The sequence below is a fragment of the Coregonus clupeaformis genome, chromosome 18 (assembly GCF_020615455.1).
Source record: "Coregonus clupeaformis isolate EN_2021a chromosome 18, ASM2061545v1, whole genome shotgun sequence".
Classification (NCBI taxonomy): Eukaryota; Metazoa; Chordata; class Actinopteri; order Salmoniformes; family Salmonidae; genus Coregonus; species Coregonus clupeaformis.
Window position 1 is genome coordinate 18,439,656 of NC_059209.1, and position 14,159 is coordinate 18,453,814.

Consider the following 14,159-nt stretch of genomic DNA (forward strand, 5'->3'; position numbering starts at 1 on the left):
GGCGTATTAATGTATAGCTAGATTTACGCCTACAGTTGAAGTCGGAAGTTTACATACACCTTAGCCAAATACATTTAAACTCAGTTTTTCACAATTCCTGACATTTAATCCAAGTAAAAATTGCCTGTTTTAGGTCAGTTAGGATCACCACTTTATTTTAAGAATGTGAAATGTCAGAATAATAGTAGAGAGAATTATTTATTTCAGCTTTTATTTATTTCATCACATTCCCAGTGGGTCAGAAGTTTACATACACTCAATTAGTATTTGGTAGCATTGTCTTTAAATTGTTTAACTTGGGTCAAACATTTCGGGGAGCCTTCCACAAGCTTCCCACAATAAGTTGGGTGAATTTTGGTCCATTCCTCCTGACAGAGCTGGTGTAACTGAGTCAGGTTTGTAGGCCTCCTTGCTCGCACACACTTTTCATTTCTGCCCACACATTTTCTATAGGATTGAGGTCAGGGCTTTGTGATGGCCACTCCAATACCTTGACTTTGTTGATCATTTTGCCACAACTTTGGAAGTATGCTTGGGGTCATTGTCCATTTGGAAGACCCATTTGCGACCAAGCTTTAACTTCCTGACTGATATCTTGAGATGTTGCTTCAATATATCCACATCATTTTCCTTCCTCATGATGCCATCTATTTTGTGAAGTGCACCAGTCCCTCCTGCAGCAAAGCACCCCCACAGCATGATGCTGCCACCCCGTGCTTCACGGTTGGGATGGTGTTCTTCGGCTTGCAAGCTATCCCCTTTTTCCTCCAAACATAACGATGGTCATTATGGCCAAACAGTTCTATTTATGTTTCATCAGACCAGAGGACATTTCTCCAAAAAGTATGATCTTTGTCCCCATGTGCAGTTGCAAACCGTAGTCTGGCTTTTTTATGGCGGTTTTGGAGCAGTGGCTTCTTCCTTGCTGAGCGGCCTTTCAGGTTATGTCGATATAGGACTTGTTTTACTGTGGATGTATATACTTTTGTACCAGTTTCCTCCAGAATCTTCACAAGGTCCTTTGCTGTTGTTCTGGGATTGATTTGCACTTTTCGCACCAAAGTACGTTCATCTCTAGGAGACAGAACGCGTCTCCTTCCTGAGTGGTATGACAGCTGCGTGGTCCCATGGTGTTTATACTTGCGTACTATTGTTTGTACAGATGAACGTGGTACCTTCAGGCGTTTGGAAATTGCTCCCAAGGATGAACCAGACTGTGGAGGTCTACAATTATTTTTTCTGAGGTCTTGGCTGATTTCTTTTGATTTTCCCATGATGTCAAGCAAAGAGGCACTGAGTTTGAAGGTAGGCCTTGAAATACATCCCCAGGTACACCTCCAATTGACTCAAATGATGTCAATTAGCCTATCAGAAGCCTCTAAAGCCATGACATCATTTTCTGGAATTTTCCAAGCTGTTTAAAGGCACAGTCAACTTAGTGTATGTAAACTTCTCACCCACTGGAATTGTGATACAGTGAATTATAAGTGAAATAATCTGTCTGTAAACAATTGTTGGAAAAATTACTTGTGTCATGCACAAAGTAGATGTCCTAACCGACTTGCCAAAACTATAGTTTGTTAACAAGAAATTTGTGGAGTGGTTGAAAAACAAGTTTTAATGACTCCAACCTAAGTGTATGTAAACTTCCGACTTCAACTGTATATGCTCAGAATACATTCAGGCAGACTGAGGCTCTAAGAAAGAGTGTTTCATACTCACTGTACCTACAGTGGGTATAGAAATTCACCACCCCCTTTCAAAATGTTCACCTTTTGTTGCCTTACAGCCTGAAATGAAAACACATCAAATTAGACTTTTTCCGGTTTTATTTACACACAGTAACCCACAATATCCAAGCGGGAAAAAAAATATTTTAAAAATCTGAACATGTATTAAAAGTAAAACAGTAAAATACCCTATTTGGATAAATGAGCACCGCCCCATAGAATTGCAATTGCAAACTTGCTGAGGTATAATCAACCACCTTCCAGATCACAAATCAAGCTAATTGGCTTCCATCTGTGATCAATTGTAGTGACTGATTAGTTCAGAATAAAAGCAGTTGTTCATAGAGGACTCCACTGTTTAGTGCAATTCAAAGCAAAAAATCCACTATGGGCAGAAAGGTACTTTCAAACGATCCACGAGATAAAGTTGTGGAAAGGCACAAGTCGGGATGGATATAAAAATATTTCTAAAGCTTTATCTATCCCTCGGAGCACAGTTAAGACCATTATTAAGAAGTGGAAGGGGTATGGCACCACCCAGACCCTGCATAGATCAGGCCGTCCCTCCAAACTGGATGTCCGGGCAAGGAGGAGACTGATCAGAGAGGCTACCAAGGAGCTTCAGGCCTTTATGGCAAAGACTGGTCAATGTGTGCATGTGACCACAATATCACAAGCGCTCCAAAAATCTGGCCTCTATGGGAGCCACATCTCGTTTGAGCTTTGCCAAAAAGCACATTGTAGATTCCGAGGCCAAGTGGCAAAAGGTGCTGTGGTCAGATGACACAAAAATTGAAGTTTTTGGCCTGAAAGCAAAACGATATGTCTGCCGAAAACCCAATACATCTTTCCACCCAAAGAACACCATGCCTACAGTAAAGCATGGCGGTGGCAGCATCCTGTTGTGGGGGTGTTTCTCTTCAGCAGGGACTGCACTTGTCAGGATAGAAGGGAAAATGGACAGTGCAAAATACTGACAGATTCTGCAGGAGAACCTGCAGCCCTCTGCCAGGAAGTTGAAAATGGGAAGATGGTTCACGTTTCAACATGACAATGACCCAAAGCACACCGCCAAAGCAACCGTACAGTGGCTGAAGGACAAGAAGGTGAATGTCCTTGAGTGGCCTAGTCAGAGCCCCAACCTAAATCCCGTTGAGAATCTGTGGAATGACTTGAAGAGTGCAGTCCATGAGCGGTCACCATGCAATTTGAGCTTGAACAATTCTGCAAGGAAGCATGGGCAAATATTGCACAGTCTGGGTGTGCAAAGTTAGTAGAGATGTATTCAAAGAGACTCATGGCTGTATTTCAAGCAAAAGGTGGTTCCACCAAGTAAATTATTAACTCAGGGGGTGTTGACTTATCAAAATAGGGTATTTTACTGTTATAATTTTAATTAATTTTCAGATCTTTTCAGATTTTTCTTTCTCACTTGGATATTGTGGGTTACTGTGTGTAAATAAAGAAAAAGTTTGATTTTATGTGTTTTCATTTCAGGCTGTAACGCAACAAAAGGGGAACATTTTGAAAGGGGGTGGTGACTTTCTATAGACACTGTATATTAGGCTTGATTTTATATACCATTATTAATTATATTGCAGTAGTGGACATACTGTATATGCCTACTGTACATGTATGTTCTTAGCATGTTCTTAGCATGCTGTAGAGCTGTGATGCAGAGCCCAAGTATGAAGGCCAGCCAGGCTGGTGGCCCCCCTGATGGGGGCTATGGATGGTCACCTCTGTCTTCTTTATCATGGGCCTCACTGCAGGTGTCCTCTAGAACTTTGGCCTCTTCTTCCTAGAGATCCAGAACCACTTTGGAGTCCTCACCAGCACCCCGTCATAGATCACCTCCACTATGATAGTCATGTTTCACTTGGGAGGTAAGGGAGGCTGAGTGCAACATGTCTTGTTTGTATTGCAGTATAACTTCTATTTAATCTGTATATAACTCTATATTGCATGGTTTTAGAGAGTTAAGGTTGACATTATGTTGTAGTGTCCAGAAGAGAAACTATTACCTAGTAGTAACCACTAGAACGATCCACTCTGGCTCCTGTAAAGATTTGTCTCCTCATCTCACCTCAGCCCCAGTCGCCAGTGTCCTGAGCATGCACTGTAACCAGAGGGCAGTCATCATGATGGGAGGGCTCCTCACTGCTTCAGGGATGATCCTGGCTTCTCTCGACCTCAGACTTCCATGGATATACCTCAGCGTCGGCATTCTGCAATGTAGGGTTGAGGGATCCCTCTACTTGTGAAGCAAACACAGTTCTCGAGTGAAAATTTTTATTTATTTAAAAACGGTTTCAACAACCAGGACTCCAAAGCTGCTGCTGACCCGACACCAAAAAAGAAGCTTCCAGTGGACGTTGCTAAGGAAACCAGAACTGCTGCTCTACACCCTGTTCACCATTTTCGCTGCTGCAGGAATTTAATCCAACCACTGTTCCTGGTTCCCTATGCCACCAGCCTGAGATTGAAGAACTACTGGTTGGCGTCCATCCTGTCTGTGCTGGCATTGGCTGATCTGTTTGGTCGTCTGGCCTGTGGTTGGCTGGCCAGGAACCTACTGCTGCTGCCCATTAGAAAGGACTACTGGATCCTCCTGGTCTTCTCCTCGCTCTATGGTTTTCTGTTTGGCTTCGTGGTGGTCGTCCATGTGACGTCCATCGTAGACGTAGTGAGACTGGAGGGGTTCGACAGTGGCCTGGGACTCTTCATGCTCTTCAGAAGCACCAGGGTCTTCATTGGTCCACCTGCTGCAGGTGAGAATTGGGGCAAAATTACAATGTTAACGTGAACTATCTAAATAACTAAGGGGTTGCACTCATTTGCACTTTGAATGAACTAAGCTTTCATTCAGTGAAACTATTGGTTTATTCATCCGGGCCACTTGTTTGTGTGGTCTCATTTCTCCTCCTTCTTTCCTTGGCACAGGTTGGCTGGGTGACCGGGCCAATGTCTTCGGTGCAGGCTTCTACCTGTCTGGATTGGTTCTCATCATATCTGGTGTGTTTGTGGCGCTGGTAAACTGGCTTGTCGAGAGGAGGAAGGCAGCTCCCAGTGAAACAGACCCAGAGGCCACCCAGCTCTGCACTTACAAGATGGGAGTTAAGGAGGTGAAGGAGGTTGTTGTGAGAGCTACTGCAAATAATATGAATCTGTTTCAGATGATATTGCAGTAACTGTGTTTGCAGTTTATGAGCTCTTGGGATTGCTCGAGTCAGAGCTTGTAGTGTGTAGTCAGGGTTTTATCCATATTAAGCTGCTTCACATGAGTTACAGTAAGTAACAGAGGGTGTTGATGTTATACCTGGTCAGTCACTATTTTAAAGTTGCTGGTGTACACACAGTAAGCTCCAAAAGTATTGGGACAGTGTATATATTTTTTAATATTTTTGGCTACTGTATATATATACACACACACATACATATACATATATATATATATATATATATATATATATATATATATATATATATATATACACCTATGTACTCCAGCATGACTATGAGGTCAAAATGCAGACTGTCAGCTTTAATTTGAGGGTATTTTCATCCATATCGGGTGAACCGTTTAGAAATGACCATACTTGTTGTACGTACAGTGCCTTCAGAAAGTATTCACACCGCTTGACTTTTTCCACATTCTGTTGTGTTACAGCCTGAATTTAAAATGGATTACTAAAGTAAATTGCCAAAAATGTGGCGAAAAAAATTAACTTTATGTCCTGAATACAAAGCGTTATGTTTGGGGCAAATCCAACACAACACATCACTGAGTACCACTCTTAATATTTATAAGCATGGTGGTGGCTACATCATGTTATGGGTATGTTTGTCATCGGTATGGATTAGGGCGATTTTTTAAATAAAAATAAACGGAATAGAGCTAAGCACAAGCAAAATCCTAGAGGAAAACCTGGTTCAGTCTGCTTTCCAACAGACACTGGGAGACAAAATCTCCTTTCAGCAGGACAATTACCTAAAACACAAGGCCAAATATACACTGGAGTTGCTTACCAAGATGACATTCAATGTTCCTGAGTGGCCTACTTACAGTTTTGACTTAAATTGGCTTGAAAATCTATGGCTAGACTTGAAAATGGCAGTCTAGCAATGATCAACAACCAACTTGACAGAGCTTGAAGAATTTAAAAAAGAATAATGTGCAAATATTGTACAATCCAGTTGTGCAAAGCTCTTAGAGACTTACCCAGAAAGACTCACAGCTGTAATCGCTGCCAAAGGTGATTCTAACATGTATTGAATCAGGGGTGTGAATACTTATGTAAATTTGTTTCATTTTCAATACATTTGCGAGAAATTCAAAAAACATGTTTTCACTTTGTCATTATGGGGTATTGTGTGTAGATGGGTGAGGAAAACAAATATATTTAAGGGAGAGGTTGAAATTTACACAATTGCTACCTGGAGGAAAATGGGGAAGGGTCATGCTTTTTTAATTTAATTCAGGAGGGTTTAGTATAATCTAGTCCAATGGAGGGTCATGTAATTTGTAATCGATTAAATGTCATAGTGCTCAGTGTTTTTAAGAATTAGTTGCTTATATATATATATATATATATATATATATATATATATATATATATATATATATATATATATATATATATATATCAGTGCCCTCCACTATTATTGGCACCCCCTGTTTAAGATGTGGTCGAGGACTTCCAAAAATTCTCCTTTTTTTTAAACAACATAGAACCCAAATGCAAAAAAAGAGAAAAATCCAACCTTTTATTTAAGTACATTACTTTGGTGGTAAAAATAAAATCACACATTTAGAAAAACAAAAACTTGAAATCATGTGTCCCACAATTATTGGCACCCCTAACAATTCCGCTGAAAATTTTAATTGATTTTTTTTTAAATATATTTTTCTGTAGTTGCTAAAGTTGGTCAGGGTATCTAGGAACTTTTAATTAGTAATTCATGACTTCCTGTTTCCCTGGCGTATAAATATGACGTGACACAGAGGCCTAATTCTCTTACCCATTTGTCAACATGGCAAAGACAAGAGAACACACCATTCAAGTAAGGCAGATTTGTGTCGACCTTCATAAGTCAGGCAATGGCTACAAGAAAATAGCCACTCGCCTTAACTTGCCCGTATCTACAGTCAGAGGAATCATTAAGAAGTTTAAAACAACTGGAACAGTGACAAACAAGGCTGGAAGAGGTCCCAAGTTTATCTTGCCACAACGCACAGTGAGGAGGATGGTAAGAGAAGTAAAAAAAGTCCTAAGCTCACTGTCACAGAATTGCATCAAAGAGTGGCATCTTGGGGTCACAAAGTCTCCAAAACAACCATCAGACGCTCTCTACATGCCAACAAGCTGTTTGGGAGGCATGCAAGGAAAAGCCTTTTCTCACTAACACTCACAAACGTAAACGTCTGGAGTTTGCTAAGCGGCACTGGGACTTCAACTGGGATCGTGTGCTTTGGTCAGATGAGACTAAGATTGAGCTTTTGGCAACAAACACTCTAAGTGGGTCTGGCGTAAAACAAAAGATGAGTATGCCGAAAAGCACCTCATGCCCACCGTGAAGTATGGTGGAGGATCTGTGATGCTGTGGGCCTGTTTCTCTTCCAAAGGCCCTGGGAACCTTGTTAGGGTGCATGGCATTATGAACGCTTTGAACTACCAGGACATTTTAAATAAAAACCTGATGGCCTCTGCCAGAAAGCTGAAGATGGGTCGTCATTGGGTCTTTCAGCAGGATAATGATCCAAAACATGTGGCAAAATCTACACAAAAATGGTTCAGCAGTCACAAACTCAAGGTCCTCCCATGGCCATCTCTGTCCCCAGACCTCAACCCAATCGAAAACCTGTGGGGCGAGCTAAAGAGGAGAGTGCATAAGAGAGGACCCAGGACACTAGATGATCTAGAAAGATTGTGCAAAGAAGAATGGTCAAAGATCCCTCTCTCTGTGTTCTCCAATCTTGTGAAATGTTATAGGAGGAGATTAAGTGCTGTCTTGTTGGCAAAAGGGGGGTTGTACAAAGTATTAACATCAGGGGTGCCAATAATTGTGGGACACATGATTTCAAGTTAATTTTTTTCTAAATGTGTGATTATTTTTTTTTACACCAAAGTAATGTACTTAAATAAAAGGTTGGATTTTTCTCTTTTTTTGCATTTGGGTTCTATGTTGTTTAAAAAAAAAGGAGAATTTTTGGAAGTCCTCGACCACATCTTAAACAGGGGTGCCAATAATTGTGGAGGGCACTGTATATTATATATACAGTGAGGGGAAAAAAGTATTTCATCCCCTGTTGATTTTGTACATTTGCCCACTGAGTATATAATTTTAATGGTAGGTTTATTTGAAAAGTGAGAGACAGAATAACAATCACAGAGGTCCGACGTTTCTGATCATAAGCCCTGGCCTGCCCTGCTCTTGCTGATGTAAACCAATGGCTGTGCTGTGTACGGTGGCACTTCAGGAGGCGAGTCAAATGCTTCTTCCGAAAATACTTTTTTATTTGTAAAAAATCAATCTAAATCTTTGCGTGCGGATCTCAGATTATCAGTTTCTCAGTTTCAAATTAGCCTGTCATTTTGATTATTTGTGCGGTATTAAAAAAGACTCTGGCAAAGTCTCCAGTCATGTAAAATGATGTAGAATTGCATGAAATGTGTTTATAAAAGGCCACATTTTTCCCAGACCCTAGGCTACTAAAATGTTCCCCATGGGTGCAACTTCTGTAACTGCCTCCACTACTGCTCCATGCCACCACGCAAATGCATTCCAGTAACTCAGAGCTCCCCAGGTCACCCCCTCTCGCGCTCACTTTTTGTTCCGGCACCTCCCGATTTACAAATTAAGCACTGTTCGTCCGGAACAGCTGGTGCTCTCACGCATGGATCAGTGTTGCTTGCCTCGAAGCGAGCATAGAAGGCATTTAGCTCATCTGGTAGGCTCGTGTCACTGGGCGGCTCTCGGCTGGGTTTCCCTTCGTAATCCGTGATAGCTTGCAAGTCCTGCCACATCCGACGAGCATCAGAGCCGGTGTAGTAGGATTTGATCTTAGTCCTGTATTGACGCTTTGCCTGTTTGATGGTTCATCTGAGGGCGTCGCAGGATTTCTTATAAGTGTACGGATTAGTGACCTGCTCCTTGAAATCGGTAGCTCTAGCCTTTAGCTCAGTGCGGATGTTGCCTGTAATCCATGGCTTCTGGTTGGGAAATATACTTATGATGATTAGCCGAAGAGTAGTGGCCTCCATCTGGAAAAATAGAAGGGTACTTTTGCACTATTTTTATGAAAATAAAGTTCTGAAAACATTTGTATGTATTTTTATGCCCATCGAAGTGGGTTTTGTGTTTGCCAACGTTTTGCAATTCACTGAGGGCCCGATTCAGACTAAGGAAATGTATGCTTTTCTTAAGCACTTCTCAGTAGTTGGTATTCAGACTTCACTTATGCTGGTGCGTAACGGGCTTTGCAGGCACGTCCTGAATCAATGTAATTAAATCGCTGAAAACCCTCCCACTTGCTGGCCAACATATTTTCTATTGGAGTTTTAACTCAATAGGTTTTAAAGTACATTTATCAGAAGCCATCCCTTTAAATTGGGTGTGTCTTTAATTTGTATTTTCTTGACAGACTAGAATATATGGAGTGAATGGTTCAGAATATTAGGTATCAATTAAATAAAGCAATGTAAGCCTAAATACACACATATTTGTCTCCTTTTCAGCATGAATTGGTAGATTTAAAAATACTCTGTATATTATTTAGGGTTAGGAAAGTATTTATGAATAATAAAAAAAACAGGTTTGGAGAGCCTTTACCACAAAATATATTGGTGAATCAAAAATACAGTGGTTTGAGTCCTCCTGAAAGTTGCCATATTCAATTGTTCAATCCATGAAATATTGGAAGGTGAGAATAGGCTACATGCCTCAAATTATTGCACAACTTGTAATGTTAGCCTAATATGATCCACTATTGCTAGCGATCCTCAGGAACAAACCCATGAACATGACAGTGGATAGAAAGGTAAACTAACGATGTAATTGAATTATGCAAAATGTAAGGAAACTAACACTAAAGTCAGTGAAAGTTATACATTTATGTGGGTGTAACCGACAGTGGCTACCGATAGTGGATAATATTTAACACTATACAAATTGCAAAAAATACAGTGAAAAGTCTGGGTATATAATTAGAACATTCTGGAAATCATAAATCAACTCAGTAGGTTTGGGACTATACTGTCATGTATGTATGGTTACAGAAGCCTATAGCTTCGGTCTCCAAATTTAATCCGAGGTTATGAGGCCAGCATTTCATAAACTTCCCTGTGGAAAAGGTGATACAGTGCATTCGGAAAGTATTCAGACCCCTTGACTTTTTCCATGTTTTGTTATGTTACAGCCTTATTCTAAAATTGATTATATAAATTTGTTCCTCATCAGTCTACACACAATACCCCATAAGGACGAAGCGAAAACAGTTTTTTTTTATGTTTGTAAATTTATAAAAAATATAAAACAGAAATACCTTATTTACATAAGTATTCAGACCCTATGCTATGAAACTCGAAATTGATCTCAGGTGCATCTTTTTTCCATTGATCATCCTTGAGATGTTTCTACAACTTGATTGGAGTCCACCTGTGTTAAATGTAATTGATTGGACATGATTTGGAAAGGCAGACACCTGTCTATATAAGGTCCCACAGTTGACAGTGCATGTCAGAGCAAAAACTAAGCCATGAAGTCAAAGGAATTGTCCGTAGAGCTCCGAGACAGGATTGTGTCGATACATATCTGTGGAAGGGTACCAAAACATTTCTGTAGCATTGAAGGTCCCCAAGAACACAGTGGCCCCATCATTCTTAAATGGAAGAAGTTTGGAAGACTCTTCCTAGAGCTGGCCACCCGGCCAAACTGAGCAATCGGGGGAGAAGGGCCTTGGTCAGGGAGGTGACAAGAACCCGATGGTCATTCTGACAGAGCTCCAGAGTTCCTCTGTGGAGATGGGAGAATCTCTCAGAAGGACAACCATCTCTGCAGCACTCCACCAATCAGGCCTTTATGGTAGAGTGGCCAGACGGAAGTCACTCCTCAGTAAAAGGCACATGACAGTTTGCTTGGAGTTTGCCAATAGGCACCTAAAGGACTCTCAGACCATGTGAAACAAGATTCTCTGGTCTGATGAAACCAAGATTGAACTCTTTGGCCTGAATGCCAAGTGTCACATCTGGAGGAAACCTGGCAACATCCCTATGGTGAAGCATGGTGGTGGCAGCATCATGCTGTGGGGATGTTTTTCAGCGGCAGGGACTGGGAGACTAGTCAGGATCGAGGGAAAAATTAACGGAGCAAAGTACAGAGAGATCCTTGATGAAAACCTGCTCTAGAGTGCTCAGGACCTCAGACTGGGGTGAAGGTTCACCTTCCAACAGGACATCAACCCTAAGCACACAGCCAAGACAATGCAGGAGGGGCTTCGGGATAAGTCTCTGATTGTCCTTGAGTGGCCCAGCCAGAGCCCAGACTTGAACCCGATCAAACATCTCTGGAGAGACCTGAAAAAAGCTGTGCAGCGACGCTCCCCATCCAACCTGACAGAGCTTGAGAGGCTCTGCAGAGAAGAATGAGAGAAACTCCCCAAATACAGGTGTGCCAAGCTTGTAGTGTCATACCCAAGAAGACTTGCTGCCAAAGGTGCTTCAACATGGTACTGAGTAAAGGGTCTGAATACTTATGTAAATGTGATATTTCAGCTTTTTATTTTTAACAAATGTGAATTATTTCTAAAGACCTGTTTTTGCTTTGTCATTATGGGGTATTGTGTGTAGATTGATGAGGAAAAAATACAATTTAATCAATTTCAGAATAAGGCTGTAACGTAACAAAATGTGGAAAAAGTAAACGTGTCTAAATACTGTTGAATGCACTGTATGTTGATATGATTCAGTTTGCTGCCATATGACTTGTTTCACATTTGTCTCCAGTGACCGTAAGGTAAAATATACATTTATATTTACAATCCCCTTATCCAAACGTCTTAATCATTTACCTAGCTCTTACCAATAGCTCTTATCAATTTGCAAATTACAGTGCATGGAGAAAGCATATGTTGTTCCACTTGGAACTGACAGGTTGCTCGACCTTATTCATCATCTCATCGCGCATAAAGGTAGTGGAATTATGAGGGAATTAAGTCAAGGTCAGAATATGGCGTATCTGTAGACACGCCTTCATTTATTTGATCTCCACCCCAAACGAATAGCGGGTGAATAGCATGCTATTCCCGTGCTTAAGTTCAAGGTCAGAATATGCGTAGAGAGAAAAGTGCATAAAAAGGGAACTACGTTCCATTTATGTGCGCTTAACTCGGGTCGGAATTCTCCCCAGAATGAATAAAATTGCTGAATGTGTGCTGGCTCTACCATGGCACAAACCAGCACCATTTATCCCAATAGGCATGAGGCCAGATTTGTCAAGGGAACAATCGCTCTCCCCTGCTCCTTAAGTTGATTTGCTACTGTAATTTCACTATCACACTCTAACCAGACCAAGGCCAATGCATTTGATAGTCATTTGTGAGAACAATGGTGTGAACAGACCTAACACTCAAATTTGCAAGCTTCTCAAATTGAGGCTCATACACCCTTTGAAAATGGTATTCATACTTGGTGGTGAATGAATTGAAAAAACAACCTCAATAATCACAAGTCAATGTGTAATTTAATCAAACATACATACATACAGGCTGTAGATCTTACAAGCTGTCTATTTTGGGTCTAACCAATCTACATACATTGACTTGCAACACAGCACTAACCCTGGAACATGGACCACCAGACAACGTTCAGTGCCATCAGGAAGTATTCACACCCCTTGACTTTTTCAAAATTGTATTGTGTTACAAAGTGCGATTAAACTGGATTTAATTGGCATTTTTTTTGTCAACAATCTACACAAAATACTCTGTCAAAGTGGAAAAAAATTCTAGCATTTGTGAAGAATTTATGGAAATTAAACACTAATATATCTTGATTAGATAAGTATTCAACCCCCTGAGTCAATACATGTTAGAATAACCTTTGGCAGTGATTTCAGCTGTGAGTCTTTCTGGGTAAGTCTCTACGAGGTTTCCACACCTGGATTGTGCAAAATTTGCCCATTATTATTTTCACAATTCTTCAAACTATGTCAAATTGGTTGTTGATCATTGCTAGACAATCATTTTCAGGTCTTGCCATAGATTTTCAAGCAGATTTAAGTCAAAACTGTAACTCGGCCACTCAGGAACATTCACTGTCTTTTTGGAAAGAAACTCCAGTGTAGATTTGGCTTTGTAGATCCAGGTTATTGTCCTGCTGAAAGGTGAATTTATCTCCCAGTGTCTGGTGGAAAGCAGACTGTACCAGGTTTTCTTCTAGGATTTTGCCTGTGCTTAGCTCCATTACATTTATTTTTTTATCTGGAAAAACTCCCCAGCCTTAACGATTACAAGCATACCGATAACATGATGCAGTCACCACTATGCTTGAAAATATGGAGAGTGGTACTCAGAATTACTTTAGTTCCTTGTTGCAAACAGAATGCATGTTTTGGAATTATATTCTGTTCCCATATTTTCATTCTGTCAATTAGGTTAGTATTGTGGAGTAACTACAATGTTGTTGATACATCCTCAGTTGTCTCCTAGCACAGCCATTAAACTCTGCAACTTGTTTAAAGTCAACATTGGCCTCAGTGAAATCCCTGAGTGGTTTCCATCCTCTTCAGCAACTGAGTTAGGAATCACACCTGTATCTTTGTAGTGACTGGGTGTATTGATACACCATCCAAAGTCTAATTAATAACTTTACCATGCTCAAAGGGATATTCAATGTCTGCTTTTTTTATTTTTTGTATCTACCAATAGGTGCCCTTCTTTGCGAGGCATTGGAAAACCTCCCTGGTCTTTGAAATTCACTGCTCGACTGAGGGACCTTAAAGATAGTTGTATGTCCGGGGTACAGAGATGAGGTAGTCATTCAACAATAATGTTAAAGACTATTATTGCACACAGAGTAGGTCCATGCAACTTATTATGTGACTTGTTAAGCACATTTTCACTCCTGAACTTTAGGCTTGCCATAACAAAGGGGTTGAATACAGTGCATTCGGGAAAGTATTAAGACCCCTTGACTTTTTCCACATTTTGTTACGTTACAGCCTTATTCTAAAATTGATACAATTAATTTATTTCCTCAATCTACACACAATACCCCATAATGACAAAGTGAAAACATTTTAAAAAAAACATTATTTACTTAAGTATTCAGACCCTTTGCTATGACTCTAAATTGAGCTCAGGTGCATCCTGTTTCCATTGATCATCCTTGAGATGTTTCTACAACTTGATTGGAGTCCACCGGCAGTCAA

The 14,159-nt window shown here is 40.6% G+C and overlaps 1 pseudogene; it reads left to right on the forward strand.

The window, feature by feature from the left end:
• The first annotated feature begins 3,418 nt into the window (after positions 1–3,418).
• LOC123493120 lies at positions 3,419–4,921 on the forward strand (annotated as a pseudogene).
• The last annotated feature ends 9,238 nt before the right edge of the window (positions 4,922–14,159 follow it).